Consider the following 17,604-nt stretch of genomic DNA (forward strand, 5'->3'; position numbering starts at 1 on the left):
ACTAAAAAATTTGAAAATGGGGAAATATATTTTAAAATCACTCAAACCATAACAAGTTGCTATTCATTGGGAGAGGTCTTGATGCAAGCTGTGGTCTTGAAAGATTTTGCTACATCAGAATTTCATTGAACTCACCACTGGCAGTGAAAGGATTAAGTTTCTTGATCAATTTTTTGTTGAGGGATAGCGCGAACGCAGTCCCCCGCTACCAAAAATTCCGCACCCGAATTGACCACATTTGGGACAATCGCAAGGGTCAGCAACACCGGAGTGCAATGGTGAGCCTCGCCTTGGGGGAACCACCTTTGTGATCATGGTGTCCCCTGTGCCAGGTAAGTATGCTTAATAATTTCACCTATGACTCCTAGGTAAGATCTACTGAATACATGAAATTTATGAATAAAGTGTTTATATAATAAATAATTTTGAATAGTACATAGTAAAACCTTATGTCAACCATCGATAATTACATTATTTTGCACCACAAAAAATAAATAAAGATTATTGAGAGACTTAATTAACAAATCAAAGTGTTCTTTAACATGATAACTCGAGTTAAAGTTTTGCACATTTTTTTTTCAACTGCTGTTCAAAATATATAAAGTTTTCTGGAACTTCAAATTATTGGGATAGTACAGTGTACACAAAAGAATAAACTGCCAACCCTAACCTGTTTTACGAAACATCAATCTTGTAAAAAAAAATTTTAAAATAAAAGAAAAATAAATAAATAAATAAGCTTAAAAAATTGTTACTTATGTCCACAATCTTCCAAACATGATCATATCTAATTAATTATGCATTAATTGTTGACAGCTTTTTCAGTAGCACAATTTTTTTAAGGGTTCCTCTGGGCTCTGTTAGGTACTGTATGTGTGTAGATTGTTGGGTCACTTCTAGCTCTATGAACCTTCTGACGATTGAGGTAGGCTATCCAAAGTCTGTATGGGCTTCTGCCATCTCGAGGAAGAACTGATGAGTCTAGGCCTGTCTATACCCACTCAGATCATCTGTTGATATACTCTGAACCAAAGACTATTGTCCAAGATTTTCAGAACACCCTTGTCTCTGTACTTTCAGGATGTTGTCAACAGTATGCTGGACTGCCTTGCTTGAGTCCTGTGGTGGCTGCTCAGTAGTTGTATAAGTTTCTCATCTCCCTCACAGGTCTGCTCTTTGAGCAGAGCAAAAGCTGTACTCTAACTACCGATGTTGACAATAAAACACTGCCTACCCATCATGTCAGATGCAGCTTCAAGGGGCGCAAAATTGCCTCTATCAAGGTCCTAAAGCACTACAAGACCTTGAAAACTAGCAGGGAGGTGACTACTCCCCCTCCCAAAAGAAGGAGGAGCCCTGAACGCCCTTCCTCAGCTCCAGTACTACCCCCACCATCACCATTAGTGACTCCAAGGACTGAGAGCTCAGTCTAGTCCTTGTCAATCCCTTCAACTCCACAGCTGACAGTTGCAGCTGCAGTCACCTCTCCAACCTTGGCGCCTGAGTCCTCCAATGCCATGGAGACTGAACCTGCTGAGACTCAGGGGGAACATTCCATGGACTGCAACTGCATTCTCGCCTTTCGGATCTCCTTCAACAAGCCTCTGCCATTGCTGCCAGCATCCCAGCTCCACAGCCTTAACCCAGGAAAACACTGCCAAAGTTCAGGATCACCCAGACCAATAGCTCCATATCCTACGCCACAGTTACTGCCATGGCTGCAAAGCCTGGCATGCAACTTTCAGCTCATCCCAACCAGAAGAGTGACCCTATTATCATCCCCACAGACCAGGAAACAGCCAGATCCCTCCAGGAGGAACCAGCTCTGACACTGCTTGACCCTGCCTTGCTCCAGAAGAAAGCAGTCATTACAAGATATCCCATCACCATGCCCATCTCCATCGCCACCTCATGCAGCAACATTGACAAGGCAGTGTGCTGCATGAGCAAGAATGACATCCCAGTCAGAAGGCTGATTGCCGCCTTCATTGGTCCAGTGCCTTCCTCACTGGATCTAGGAGTCTGAGGGACATTCCCCATTGAAGAGTACACACCTGAACCCCTCAGATGCTACCGCTGCCAGAGATACGGCCACCATAAGGAAGAGTGCAGAGACCCTATCATCTGTGGAGTCTGCAGCCAACATCACTGCACAGAGGTGTGCATCCAGGCCCACAAGGACGGAAAAGACACTAAACCAAAGTGCTCCAACTGCTCCAGGCCTCACCATGCTTGGAACAGGTGCTGCCCAGAGAGACAAAGGAAGATAGTTGCCATGGAAAGCACTTACTCCCCTAAACAATCAAAATCACCTGCAACCCAGCCACCCAAGGACCAGCGACCTCCTCGCCAGAGGACACAACGCCAACCACCCACTGCCCCTGTACCAGTACCAGTCAACCAGCCGCATGCAGCATCTCTTCCACAACCCAAATCCTCCAACCCACCTCAAACCCTGACTCAACAAGTCGAGTCACTACCCTTGGAAGACCTCATCCCTGTCGCCTTCAAGATCCTCACCAGAGTCCTGTCCCTAACCAGGACCCCCAACTTCATGCAGTTACTACAGCAGTTCCATTGGATTGCCATGTTGATATAGTCTGATTGCCTTGAATAGCGTTCAGTTCCTCTAATAGGAAAAACTCCTGCATCTACGCTCCTTGGAGGAGTACGGCATTGTGTCAAAAGCCCCTGCTCAGCTATAGATGGGGCAATCTAAACGAACGAACGAACAAACAAAGTGATTGCTGTCAAACTAGAAACTGCTCATCACAAGAACTGCTGCAAATGTGAGGGCTGCAAAGGCACCGTCGCAACCGCAAAAGCCGCACAGGGTCCCACGTTAAAGGCCTCGCCACCAACCTACCACCGGTCCTTATTCAGTCATCCCTACCCTACCAGTTCCCCCCCTTCCCAAATTCCTTCTCGTTCCTAACCCATCCAAAACACTTCTTCTGCCCCATCTACCTCACCACTCACTCATTAAATTGAAAACCTTCCCTTAGAAGACCTTATCGCCATAGTCATATGCCTTGTGTCCAGAGTCTTTTCTCTTTTAAAGATCCTACAACGGCTCCAGTCTTTTAGCCAATCCCTCCTTTCCCCCCTAGTCTCACACAACCCCTTGAGCAGGGATAAGTTTTTACACTTATAACTGTTCTTTTCTCTTCTACTCATAATTTTTCCAACTCCTATCCCAGTCTCTTCTACTCACTGCTATAAAATTTTCTCTACCAGGAAAACTCTTCCCTTGGGTTCCATGAGTAGCCTGGGTTTTGGGTTCCAGCAGTTTGCCTGAGATGCAAACTGACATCCTTGCAGTCACGCTCATTAGTCTGACCAACAGAGTCGGCCTTGCTAAGTCCTTGCTAGGTTGGGTTGTGAGGAGGGAACCGATTCCTAAACTCGATTTTTATAAGAGCTCTTATATAAGAAAGTTTGAGAAAAGATTGACATCTTGCAGTCACAGTCTTATGGGGCTGAGCAATTCCATCCGCTCTTGCCACGTTCCTTTGATAAGAAAAATCATACTTCTTAGCAGTCACGCGCTCTGGGCTGAGCAACTTCAAAAGAGCACACTCTGTGTGTGCACCTTGTTTCCAATATTACACTTGGGGGCTACAATTGTGAGTTTAAGAACTCCTGTCTGAAGCTAAAGTTCTGGGTAATTTGTGTGTGTCAATTATTTGGCCTATTCTTTTCACATTCTCCTTTTGACTTATAGACCTCACAACACCAAGATAACTGAATATTATTCTTCACTTAAAGGGTTAAAGGGTAGAAGAGACTCTGTAGCTATAGTACTCAGCTCGTCTAGGAGAAGGACCCTCCAAAATCAAATCCTTGTTTCCTGGTCTTGGTTAGTACCATAGCCTCTTTACCATGGTCTTCCACTTGTCTTGGGTTAGAGTTCTCTTGTTTGAGGGTACGCTCAAACACAATTTTCTATTTTTTTCGTTATTTCCTTTCCTCACTGGGCTATCTTCTATGTTGTAGTCATTGGGTTTATATCATCCTGCTTTTCCATCTAGGATTGTAGGTAAGCTAGTAATAATAATAATAATAAAAAAAATTTCAGTACATCCTGATATGTGATCATATCTATTTTATTATACATTAAATGTTGATAACCTTTTCAGTAGCCCCATACCTCACTGCCAGGTACTAACCAACCAACAACTTTAGTTTGGAGATGTAGAACATTCACTTTCTTTAGATAAGAATTTAAGAATATCCAATGAACAGCACAGGTGTACTAAGAATAAAATCCCTCTTAAAAAATTTGGGATGATTCTTAACTTCATTCTCCTATAACAATAAGAGCAACAATTGAATAACAACAAGTTTTTTTTCTTTGTTTGATTTACATAATTTACTTCTGATAAATAATAGGAAATGCTATTTATTGCATTCTGTTAATTTACATACAAATGAGTTGCCAAAGCACAAAGCAAATCAGTGGACAGGCTGGAATGAGAATTAAAACACAAAAAGAGAGACAAACAAGTAATAATCAGCCTCCATAAATGACTAGGACTAGTGAAGGATGCTTCATTTTCAGATCTTATACCAATAAGTAAGGAATTCAATAAAGAAAGTTCCAGATATTTACTGCTAAGAGGAGTTCCAATCTGGCACAAACTTCAGGCGTGAACTGGCAATGATGGTAACAGGACTTTTTTGTCTCATCATTGGACACTATAGAACTTCAAATACTTGTCATGCATTGCATTATTAAACAAATCTAAAGGGATACGTTCTAAAGTTGCCATTATATGCCCTCACAGGTATTTGTTATCTAATCTGTCTCATACAGCAACAATAACTGAGGCTTTAGTTAACAAAAGATCCAAGCGAAGTAATGGATGTGAATGTGGTAATGGGATCGACAATATTTAATTTCATCGTAGGGGAATCAATTGATGTAGGACTTATTCTGCAGTAGCACTTGTCATTTTCAGTGTGAGTCGCTCTCCTACATTACCTTTAAATTTGAAGATAAGATGTTCTCTATAACATCTAAAGTTAATTTAATTTTCTTCAACATATCAGATCTTAAACGTGGACGTTAACTAACCAATAAGGCATTGAACTTTTCCAAACAAATATAAAACTGAATTTTAGGCAGTTTTTTTGTCCTCTTTCTCCATTAGAGTCAATTACAAATGTTTGTTCAATAACCCTTTCACTGCCATTAATGACTAAAAATTTGAAAATGGGGAAATACATTTCAAAATCACTCAAACCATAACAAGTTGCTATTCATTGGGAGAGGTCTTGATGCAAGCTGTGGTCTTGAAAGATTTTGCTACATCAGAATTTCATTGAACTCACCACTGGCAGTGAAAGGATTAAGTTTCTTGATCAATTTTTTGTTGAGGGATAGCGCGAACGCAGTCCCCGCTACCAAAAATTCCGCACCCGAATTGACCACATTTGGGTCAATCACAAGGGTCAGCAACACCGGAGTGCAATGGTGAGCCTCGCCTTGGGGGAACCACCTTTGTGATCATGGTGTCCCCTGTGCCAGGTAAGTATGCTTAATAATTTCACCTATGACTCCTAGGTAAGATCTACTGAATACATGAAAATGTTATTTTCATTAGTAAAATAAATTTTTGAATATACTTACCCGATAATCATGTAGCTGTCAACTCTGTTGCCGACAGAAATCTACGGTCGGGATACGCCAGCGATCGCTATACAGGTGGGGGTGAACACCACAGCGCCATCTGTGGTCAGGTACTCCAGTACTTCTTGTCAACACCACCTCAATTTTTTCCTCGGTCCACTGGTTCTCTATGGGGAGGAAGGGTGGGTCAATTAAATCATGATTATCGGGTAAGTATATTCAAAAATTTATTTTACTAATGAAAATAACATTTTTCAATATTAATCTTACCCGATAATCATGTAGCTGATTCACACCCAGGGTGGTGGGTGGAGACCAGCATACATGTTAACAAAGAAGCTAAGTATCCCGTATTTTATTTTATTAGTTATTCAAAAATAACATAAAATAAATAAGTACCTGGTAAGGAAGACGACTTGAACCATTACTCTGCCTTTATTAAGTACGTCTTTCTTACTAAGCGTAGCGGTCCTCTTAGGATGCTGAACGACTCTTAGGTGCTGAAGTATAAAGGGCTGCAACCCATACTAAAGGACCTCATCACAACCTTTAACCTCGGCGCTTCTCAAGAAAGAATTGACCACCCGCCAAATCAACAAGGATGTGGAAGGCTTCTTAGCCGACCGTACAACCCATAAAAAGTATTCAAGAGAAAGGTTAAAAAGGTTATGGGATTATGGGAATGTAGTGGCTGAGCCCCCGCCTACTACTGCATTCGTTGCTACGAATGGTCCCAGGGTGTAGCAGTTCTCGTAAAGAGACTGTACATCTTTGAGATAGAATGATGCGAACACTGACTTGCTTCTCCAATAGGTTGCATCCATAACACTCTGCAGAGAACGGTTCTGTTTGAGGGCCACTGAAGTAGCCACAGCTCTCACTTCATGTGTCCTTACCTTCAGCAAAGCAAGGTCTTCTTCCTTCAGATGAGAATGTGCTTCCCTAATCAGGAGCCTGAATAGGTAAGAAACTGAGTTCTTAGACCTTGGAAGAGAAGGCTTCTTGATAGCACACCATAAGGCTTCTGATTGTCCTCGTAAAGGTTATGACCTTTTTAGATAGTACCTGAGAGCTCTAACTGGGCAAAGTACTCTCTCCAGTTCGTCCCCCACCAAGTTGGACAGGCTTGGGATCTCGAACGACTTAGGCCAAGGACGTGAAGGAAGCTCGTTTTAGCAAAAAACCGAGCTGCAAGGAACATGTAGCCGTTTCAGATGTGAAAACTATGTTCCTGCTGAAGGCGTGGATCTCACTTACTCTTTTAGCTGTTGTCAAGCACACGAGGAAAAGAGTTTTTAATGTGAGGTCCTTAAAAGAGGCTGATTGGAGAGGTTCAAATCTTGATGACATAAGGAACCTTAGGACCACGTCTAGATTCCAGCCTGGAGTGGACAACCGACGTTCCTTTGAGGTCTTAAAAGACCTAAGGAGGTCCTGTAGATCTTTGTTGGTGGAAAGATCCAAGCCTCTGTGGCGGAAAACCGCTGCCAACATACTTCTGTAACCCTTAATCGTAGGAGCTGAAAGGGATCTTACGTTCCTTAGATGTAACAGGAAGTCAGCAATCTGGGTTACAGTGGTACTGGATGAGGAAACTGCATTGGCCTTGTACCAGCTTCGGAAGACTTCCCCTTTAGACTGATAGACTCTGAGAGTGGATGTCCTCCTTGCTCTGGCAATCGCTCTGGCTGCCTCCTTCGAAAAGCCCCTAGCTCTTGAGATTCTTTCGAAAGTCTGAAGGCAGTCAGACGAAGAGCGTGGAGGTTTGGATGTACCTTCTTTACGTGAGGTAGACGTAGAAGGTCCACTCCTAGAGGAAGAGTCCTGGGAATGTCGACCAGCCATTGCAGTACCTCTATGAACCATTCTCTCGCGGGCCAGAGCGGAGCCAACCAACGTCAGCCGTGTCCCTTTGCGAGAGGCGAACTTCTGAAGTACCCTGTTGACAATCTTGAACGGCGGGAATGCATACAGGTCGAGATGGGACCAATCCAGCAGAAAAGCATCCACGTGAACTGCTGCTGGGTCTGGAATCGGAGAACAATAAAACGGGAGCCTCTAGGTTATCGAGGTAGCGAACAGATCTATGGTTGGCTGACCCCACAGGGCCCAAAGTCTGCTGCAAACATTCTTGTGAAGGGTCCACTCTGTGGGGATGACCTGACCCTTCCGGCTAAGGCGATCTGCCATGACATTCATATCGCCCTGAATGAACCTCGTTACCAGCGTGAGCTTTCGATCTTTTAACCAGATGAGGAGGTCCCTTGCGATCTAGAACAACTTCCACGAATGAGTCCCTCCCTGCTTGGAGATGTAAGCCAAGGCTGTGGTGTTGTCAGAGTCCACCTCCACCACCTTGTTAAGCTGGAGGGACTTGAAGTTTATCAAGGCCAGATGAACCGCCAACAGCTCCTTGCAATAGATGTGAAGTGTCCTTAGCTCCTGATTCCATGTTCCCGAGCATTCCTGTCCGTCCAAAGTCGCACCCCAGCCCGTGTCTGATGCGTCAGAGAAGAGACGGCGGTCGGGTTTCTGAACAGCCAAAGGTAGACTTCCTTGAGAAGAAAGCTGTTCTTTCACCACGTGAGAGTAGACCTCCTCTCTTCGGAAACAGGAACTGAGATCGTCTCTAGCGTCATGTCCTTTATCCAGTGAGCCGCTAGATGATACTGAAGGGGGGGAGGTGGGGTCTCCCTAACTCGATGAACAGGGCCAGCGATAAAAGTGTCCCTGTTAGACTCATCCACTACCTGACTGAGCATCGGTTCCTTCTCAGCATGCTCTGGATGCAATCTAGGGCTTAGTATATCTTTGGGGCCGACAGAAAAGCCCGAAAAGCTCGACTCTGAAGATCCATACCCAGGTAGACAATGGTCTGGGATGGGACGAGCTGGGACTCCTCAAAATTGACCAGGAGGCCCAGTTCCTTGGTCAGATCCATAGTCCATCTGAGAATCTCCAGACAGCGACGACTTGTGGGAGCTCTTAAAAGCTAGTCGTCTGACGGAGCCGGACACAAGATCATGGTACTGCTGCACAGTCTGTGAACTGTCAACCATGGGGAAGCGAGGAAGTACAGTGACAACCCGAAGCTGTCTAGACTGTCTGGGTCGTACAGACAACTCCTTATCGGGTTGCTGAGGTTGCCGCACTGCGTCACAACAAGTCACTTCTGCTGGTTGTTGAACGTCTTCCCAGTGACACACTGACTCCGTAAACAAAAAATCCTCTAACAAGGACTAAGCTTGGACTGCATGTCTTGCAACACAGCTCAAGGTCTATGGGAGCAGGTGTGGTAACAGACGGGGTTAGCGACTGAAGTGGAACCATTACCCTCCCTGGAAGCATGCTATGCTTAAAAAAAAGTCCATAGGAGGCTAAGCAGCTAAAGGCTCCTCTCCAAATGACAGAGTCCTCAAGGGAAAATCAGAAGGAGGGAGAATAGCACTTTCTCATCTACAGGAACCATATCCGAGAAAAGCTAAGTTCTCTCAGTGAGGGTTTCACTGGTGCAAAAGCAGCAGACTAGAAGGCAACGTTAGGAAACTGCTTGACAGTCTAGTGAGTTGGCAACAACCAAAGATGTGTGACTGAGAAGCATGCGGTAAGGTATGCAGAGCATGCTGTATGCAGAGCATGCTGTATGTAGAGCATGCTGTAAGGTAAGCAGAGCATGTTGCATGGCGTGCGGCTTATGCTGCATGGGATGAGGCTCATGCTGCATGGGATGAGGCTCATGCTGCATGGTATGAGACTCATGCTGCATGGGATGAGGCTCAAGCTGCAAGGGATGAGGCTTATGCCGCATGCGTTGAGGAGGATGCCGCATAGTATGAGGCTCCTGCCTCATGGGTTGAGGCGGTTGCCGCACAGCATGAGGCTCCTGCCTCATGGTTTGAGGAGGATGCCGCACAGCATGAGGCTCCTCATAGCATGAGACTCCTGCCTCATGGGTTGAGGAGGATGCCGCATAGCATGAGGCTCCTGCCTCATGGGTTGAGGAGGATGCCGCATAGCATGAGGCTGCCTCATGGGTAGAGGAGGATGTCGCATAGCATGAGGCTCCTGCCTCATGGGTTGAGGAGGATGCCGCATAGCATGAGGCTCCTGCCTCATGGTTTGAGGAGGATGCCGCATAGCATGAGGCTCCTGTGAGGTTCCTGCCTCAAGAGTTGCGTCTGCCTCAAGGGTTGAGGAGGTAGCTGCGCAGAGAGAGGCTCATGCTGTGAAGAATGCGGTTGCTGCATGCGTTGAGGCGGCTGCCTCATAGCATGAGGTTCCTCAAGAGTTGAGGCTCTTGCCTCAAGAGTTGAGGTTCTTGCCTCAAGAGTGGAGGTGGCTGCCGCAAGAGTTGAGGTTGCTGCCTCAAGGATGGTGGAGGTTGCCGCAACGCAAGAGGTTGCTGCCTCGAGGATGGAGGAGGTTGTCGCAACACATGAAGCTCCTGCCTCAAGGGTAGAGGAGGTTGCTGCAAAGCATAAGGCTCCTGCCTCAAGTGTTGAGGAGGTTACCGCATAGCAAGAGGCTCCTGCCTCAAGGAAAGTGGAGGTTGCTGCACAGCGCTGGTATCTGGCAACTCCCAATGCGGCAGCTCACGCGTGGAGGTAGGTTGAGGAACCTCAACATCATACGTCTGGCAGGGTGGACTGCGCAGAGGTGGAGTTGAGGCGGCTGCCTCATGAGCGCTCGCAGGAGGAGGTGTGCTAACCTTCTCTGCCTGAAACTCCTGCATCAACACCGCAAGCTGAGACTGCATTGTCAGCAGCATAGACCACTAGAGTTTAAGAAAGACAACAACAAACGGAGCTACTGTCCGTTGAAACTGAGGGTCTAAAACAGCTGGTGCGGCAACAGACGGAGTTACTGTCTGTTGCGATACCACCTTGCCTCTCTGGGAGGTGTGCAGTTGTCGTACTGCAGCAAGTCCGAACTGACCCAGTGCTAATGGCACCACCTAGGAGTTGGACTTGCGCGGAAGGGACCGACTTGCACTTAAAAGCTGCAAGATTTGGTCCATGGTTTCTGCGAGAAACCTCTTCCGCAGACGAGGAATAAAAGGGCTCTCTCGTCTTTGTGTGGGTGGGGTGATCACGTCGGCTACGTGAGTTGGTAACACCCGAAACCACGGAGGGAAACGTCTGTTCGTCGATCAAGGCCTGCTGAACCCATAAGTCCTTCGACATTACTTCTCCCCTGGGCTTGGGAGCTTGTAAGAGGTCCCAGACTAGGCGAACAACTGGCACGAACAGACGAACCCTCGAACGCAACACTGTAACACTTTGCGCTTATCACTTTATCACTTTTGATTTTCTGTTTGCACTTATTTCACTGAACTCGAAACTTTAAGTGGTTTGTACCTGAAACACGCAATTCTATCCTTCATTAAAAGTTAGTAATTGCGAAAAATGTTATTTTTATTAATAAAATAAATTTTTGAATATACTTACCCGATAATCATGTAGCTGTCAACTCCGTTGCCCGACAGAATTCTATGAAGGGATACGCCAGCTATCACAATACTAGAAGGGGGTGTATTTACCAGCGCCACCTGTGGCCAGGTACTCAAGTACTTCTTGTTGACACCTCCTCAATTATTCCTCGGTCCACTGGTTCTCTATGGGGAGGAAGGGAGGGTCGATTAAATCATGATTATCGGGTAAGTATATTCAAAAATTTATTTTATTAATAAAAATAACATTTTTCAATATTAAACTTACCCGATAATCATGTAGCTGATTCACACCCAGGGGGGTGGGTGAAAAACCAGTGTACAAGACTAAAGGATAGCTAAGTATCCCGTATTTCATATAATCAGTTATCCACAATAACAATGAAATAATAAGTACCTGGTAAGGAAGTCGACTTGAACCGTTACTCTGCCTTTAATAAGATCGTCTTCCTTACTGAGCGCAGCGTTCCTCTTGGGAGGCTGAATCAACTCAAAGGTGCTAAAGTATACAGGGCTGCAACCCATACTAAAGGACCTCATCACAACCTTTAACCTCGGCGCTTCTCAAGAAAGAATTGACCACCCGCCAAATCAACAAGGATGTGGAAGGCTTCTTAGCCGACCGTACAACCCATAAAAAGTATTCAAGAGAACGGTTAAAAAGTTATGGGATTATGGGAATGTAGTGGCTGAGCCCTCGCCTACTACTGCATTCGTTGCTACGAATGGTCCCAGGGTGTAGCAGTACTCGTAAAGAGACTGGACATCTTTGAGATAGAATGATGCGAACACTGACTTGCTTCTCCAATAGGTTGCATCCATAACACTCTGCAGAGAACGGTTCTGTTTGAAGGCCACTGAAGTAGCCACAGCTCTCACTTCATGTGTCCTTACCTTCAGCAAAGCAAGGTCTTCTTCCTTCAGATGAGAATTTGCTTCTCTAATCAGAAGCCTGATGTAGTAAGAAACTGCGTTCTTAGACATTGGTAGAGAAGGCTTCTTGATAGCACACCATAAGGCTTCTGATTGTCCTCGTAATGGTTTTGACCTTCTTAGATAGTACTTAAGAGCTCTAACTGGGCAAAGTACTCTCTCCAGTTCGTTCCCCACCATGTTGGACAGGCTTGGGATCTCGAACGACTTAGGCCAAGGACGGGAAGGAAGCTTGTTTTTAGCCAAAAAACCGAGCTGCAAGGAACATGTAGCCGTTTCAGATGTGAAACCTATGTTCCTGCTGAAGGCGTGGATCTCACTTACTCTTTTAGCTGTTGCTAAGCACACGAGGAAAAGAGTTTTTAATGTGAGGTCCTTAAAAGAGGCTGATTGGAGCGGTTCAAATCTTGATGACATTAGGAACCTTAGGACCACGTCTAGATTCCAGCCTGGAGTGGACAACCGACGTTCCTTTGAGGTCTCAAAAGACCTAAGGAGGTCCTGTAGATCTTTGTTGGAGGAAAGATCCAAGCCTCTGTGGCGGAAAACCGCTGCCAACATACTTCTGTAACCCTTGATCGTAGGAGCTGATAGGGATCTTACGTTCCTTAGATGTAACAGGAAGTCAGCAATCTGGGTTACAGTGGTACTGGTTGAGGAAACTGCATTGGCCTTGCACCAGCTTCGGAAGACTTCCCATTTAGACTGATAGACTCTGAGAGTGGATGTCATCCTTGCTCTGGCAATCGCTCTGGCTGCCTCCTTCGAAAAGCCTCTAGCTCTTGAGAGTCTTTCGATAGTCTGAAGGCAGTCAGACGAAGAGCGTGGAGGTTTGGGTGTACCTTCTTTACGTGAGGTTGACGCAGAAGGTCCACTCTTAGAGGAAGAGTCCTGGGAACGTCGACCAGCCATTGCAGTACCTCGGTGAACCATTCTCTCGCGGGCCAGAGGGGAGCAACCAACGTCAGCCGTGTCCCTTTGTGAGAGGCGAACTTCTGAAGTACCCTGTTGACAATCTTGAACGGCGGGAATGCATACAGGTCGAGATGGGACCAATCCAGCAGAAAGGCATCCACGCGAACTGCTGCTGGGTCTGGAATCGGAGAACAATACAAGAGGAGCCTCTTGGTCATCGAGGTAGCGAATAGATCTATGGTTGGCTGACCCCACAGGACCCAAAGTCTGCTGCAAACATTCTTGTGAAGGGTCCACTCTGTGGGGGAAGACCTGACCCTTCCGGCTGAGGCGATCTGCCATGACATTCATATCGCCCTGAATGAGCCTCGTTACCAGCGTGAGCTTTCGATCTTTTGACCAAATGAGGAGGTCCCTTGCGATCTCGAACAACTTCCTCGAATGAGTCCCTCCCTGCTTGGAGATGTAAGCCAAGGCTGTGGTGTTGTTGGAGTTCACCTCCACCACCTTGTTTAGCTGGAGGGACTTGAAGTTTATCAAGGCCAGATGAACTGCCAACAACTCCTTGCAATAGATGTGAAGTGTCCTTTGCTCCTGATTCCATGTTCCCGAGCATTCCTGTCCGTCCAGTGTCGCACCCCAGCCCGTGTCCGATGCGTCCGAGAAGAGACGGTGGTCGGGGGTCTGAACAGCCAATGGAAGACCTTCCTTGAGAAGAATGCTGTTCTTCCACCACGTTAGAGTAGACCTCATCTCTTCGGAAACAGGAACTGAGACCGTCTCTAGCGTCATGTCCTTTATCCAGTGAGCAGCTAGATGATACTGAAGGGGGCGGAGGTGGAGTCTCCCTAACTCGATGAACAGGGCCAGCGATGAAAGTGTCCCTGTTAGACTCATCCACTGCCTGACTAAGCATCGGTTCCTTCTCAGCATGCTCTGGATGCATTCTAGGGCTTGGAAGATCCTTGGGGCCGACGGACAAGTCCGAAAAGCTCGACTCTGAAGATCCATACCCAAGGAGACAATGGTCTGGGATGGAACGAGCTGAGACTCCTCAAAATTGACCAGGAGGCCCAGTTCCTTGGTCAGATCCATAGTCCATTTGAAAATCTCCAGACAGCGACGACTTGTGGGAGCTCTTAAAAGCCAGTCGTCTGACAGAGCCGGACACAAGATCATGATACTGCTGCACAGTCTGTGAACTGTCAATCATGGGCAAGCGAGGAAGTACAGTGACAACCCGAATCTGTCTAGACTGTCTGGGTCGTACAGACAACTCCTTAACGGGTTGCTGAGGTTGCCGCACTGCGTCACAACAAGTCACTTCTGTTGGTTGTTGAACGTCTTCCCCGTGACACATTGACTCCGTAAACAAAAAATCCTCTAACAAGGACTAAGCTTGGACTGCATGTCATGCAACACAGCTCAAGGTCTATGGGAGCAGGTGTGGTAACAGACGGGATTAGCGACTGAAGTGGAACCATTACCTTCCCTGTAAGCATGTTATGCTTAAATAAAAGTCCATAAGAGGTTATGCAGTTAAAGGCTCCCTCCAAATGACAGAGTCCTCAAGGGAATATCAGAAGGAGGGAGAAAAGAACTTTCTCATCTACAGGGACCTTATCCTAGAAAAGCTAAGTTCTCTGAGTGAGGGTTCACTGGTGCAAAAGCAGCAGACTAGAAGGCAACGTTATGAAACTGCTTGACAGTCTAGTGAGTTGGCAACAACCCAAGATGTGTGACTGAGAAGCATGCGGTAAGGTATGCAGAGCATGATGTATGCAGAGTATGCTGTATGCAGAGCATGCTGTATGTAGAGCATGTTGTATGCAGAGCATGCTGAATGCAGAGCATGCTGTATGCAGAGCATGTTGTATGCAGAGCATGCTGAATGCAGAGCATGCTGTATGCTGAGCATGTAGTAAGCAGAGCCTGCTGTAAGCAGAGCCTGCTGTAAGGAAAGCAGAGCGTGTGCATGGCGTTTAACATTTCTCAGAAATTCCATGACCAGTGCTAGAGTGCTTTATGCATGCTTGCATGGGGTTTAAACCATGGTATGAAAATGGAGGTAAGGTATGCTGAACAGCAGAGTCAGAACGAGCTGGAACAACAATAGTTGTGGTTTCCTCTTCAAGACTCCGTTGAGGGAACACCTGAGGCTCAGTCTGCAAAGGCTGAATAAAAGACAAGCAGAAGGAAGGCGCATGGGTGGAGGAGGCTGACTCCTAGCATGAGTGGTTGAACCCAAGGGTTGCGCTTGCTGAGCGGTTGGCGGAAGCGGAATAGCAAGTTCCAGTTCCTGTGGTGTGAGCGGAGCGCGATGAGGAAGAGGCTGCGCAGAACAAGGTAAATGTCTCGCAAGCTGAGGCTCCTGAGGCGCAAGGCTAAGGTGTTGTGGTGCTTGCCTTGTGGAGGGTTGAGCTCGCTGCAGCGAGAGCTGAGGAGACTGACTCATGGACGGGAGAGGTTGTTGTACCTCAACCGAGTGTTGCATCACTGGTGGAGCAGCAAGTGGAGGCGGAGGAAGAGAGGTATAATCCTCCTGATCCCATTGTAAAGGTTGCCTTAAGGAAGGCGGAGGCTGAACACCACAGGGAACAGCAAACTCAGCACGTGGCTCAACATCGTACGCCTGGCAGGTGGTACTGCGATCAGGCGGAGCGAGCGTAGGCGGAGGGAGTGTAGGCGGAGGCGGAGGAGCAACACTCTCAGCCCGACACTCACGCATTAAGTGCGAAAGCTGTGCTTGCATGGACTGTAGTAGAGTCCACAACATCGTACGCCTGGCAGGTGGATCTGCGATCAGGCGGAGCGAGTGTAGGTGGAGGGAGTGTAGGCGGAGGCGGAGGAGCAACACTCTCAGCCCGACACTCACGCATCAAGTCCGAAAGCTGTGCTTGCATGGACTGTAGTAGAGTCCACAACATCGTACGCCTGGCAGGTGGTACTGCGATCAGGCGGAGCGAGTGTAGGTGGAGGGAGTGTAGGCGGAGGCGGAGGAGCAACACTCTCAGCCCGACACTCACGCATCAAGTCCGAAAGCTGTGCTTGCATGGACTGTAGTAGAGTTCACAACATCGTACGCCTGGCAGGTGGTACTGCGATCAGGCGGAGCGATCATAGGCGGGGGGGAGTGTAGGCGGAGGCGGAGGCGCAACACTCTCAGCCCAACACTCACGCATCAAGACCGAAAGTTGTGACTGTATGGACTGCAGTAGAGTCAACTTGGGGTCGGCAGACACTAAGGTCTGCTGAGGTAAAGCCTTAACAGCAGAGATCTGTTGCGGCAGAACCTTACTCCTCTCTGATGACTGAGGAGAGTCAGAGCTAACCCAATGACTGCATTCGGGTTGTTGAACTTTAACTTCGTACGTCTGGCATAGGTCTGGACTTAACGTTTAAGAGGTCTTGAGACCTGAGACCAGCGTTACTCTGCCTTTATTTTCTCCCCTAATCTCTTCTGCAGACGAGCAAAATAAGGGCTCAATCGTCTGCGGGTGGGAGTGACGGTCTCGGTAAGACACGCCCACAACCACCGAGGATACTTCTGTGCGCCGATCAAGGCCTGCTGAACCCTTATGCCCTTCGACATTGCTTCTCCCCTGGGCTTGGGAGCTTGCAAGAGGTCCCGGACTGGGAGGACGACTGGCGCGCACAAAAGTACCCTCACGCACAACACTGACATACTTTGCGCTAATCACTTATCACTTTGATTTCTGTTTGCACTTATTTCACTGAACTCGAAACTTTTTTAAGTGGTTTGTACCTGAAATACGCAATTCTATCCTTTCTCAAAGTTAGTAATTGCGAAAACAGAATTACAATGTAACAGAAAAATCTAATGAAAGATAATTCAGTGGCTGGAAAGAGACTAAACACTAGATCACTCTAGAAACGTTTAGTTTCTTCCCCTAAAGAGACTAGGGAGAAGAGCAAAAACGATAACGACGTTACTCGTACGCCTGGCAGGCTTGAATGAAACGTTTATCCTCTTTCTCCCTCCGTCTCTATCTCTCTCTCTCTCTCTCTCTCTTGACTTAGAACCTGAGAGAAGAGCCCAATCATATATATCGTTAAAACATATTATTGTTAAAGGAAAAAACTGAAAAGTTCCTTTATTAGGACCAAAACCATTAAGTTAAGAAAGAATGAACAAAACGCTAGACACGGTTACTCTTACTGCAACGTAAAACCGTGAACATTCTTTCTCTATCGTAACGATAGAGTGCAAGTTGAACGTTCTGAACGTCAACAACTGCAGAGACAAAACAAAACGTTAGTTCAACTTTGAAAACAGTACGAGACTATCAAAGAAATTCTTTCAAACTCTGTGGCGGAAATAGCATAATATGTTAACAGGTAAAACCGAAATGACGGGCTCAAAGTTTATTAACTTCGGTAAAAGACCGCCTACTATTAGGAAGGTCGAATATAAACAAAAATAAAAATTAATTTTAATGAGTTTATAATAAAAGGAAGTTAATCGAAGAGGCCCATAAGAGGCGGAGAGATATAAAATAAATCTATAACTTTTGTTAAGCAAAATTAAGAAAGAGAGTCTATACTCTCTTAGACACCAACACTTCCGTCTAAGGGAAGGGTCGGCCATTGAAAGGTGAACGAGAGTTCATACTCTCTCGTCACCATAATTAATCAAATTAATTCCAAAAGCTAA

General features: G+C 46.5%; 1 protein-coding gene and 2 non-coding genes across 3 annotated transcripts in view; all 3 read right to left on the reverse strand.

The window, feature by feature from the left end:
• The window catches only part of LOC137627848 (protein lethal(2)denticleless-like), a 194,281-nt gene that overhangs the window by 141,599 nt on the left and 35,078 nt on the right, over positions 1–17,604 (reverse strand). The window lies entirely within an intron of this gene.
• Positions 178–340, reverse strand: LOC137627958 (U1 spliceosomal RNA). Its single transcript, XR_011041270.1, has one exon. It is a non-coding gene; the product is annotated as a U1 spliceosomal RNA (small nuclear RNA).
• On the reverse strand, positions 5,378–5,538 carry LOC137627966 (U1 spliceosomal RNA). Its single transcript, XR_011041278.1, has one exon. It is a non-coding gene; the product is annotated as a U1 spliceosomal RNA (small nuclear RNA).

This window comes from Palaemon carinicauda, chromosome 35, assembly GCF_036898095.1.
Source record: "Palaemon carinicauda isolate YSFRI2023 chromosome 35, ASM3689809v2, whole genome shotgun sequence".
NCBI classification, from domain to species: Eukaryota; Metazoa; Arthropoda; class Malacostraca; order Decapoda; family Palaemonidae; genus Palaemon; species Palaemon carinicauda.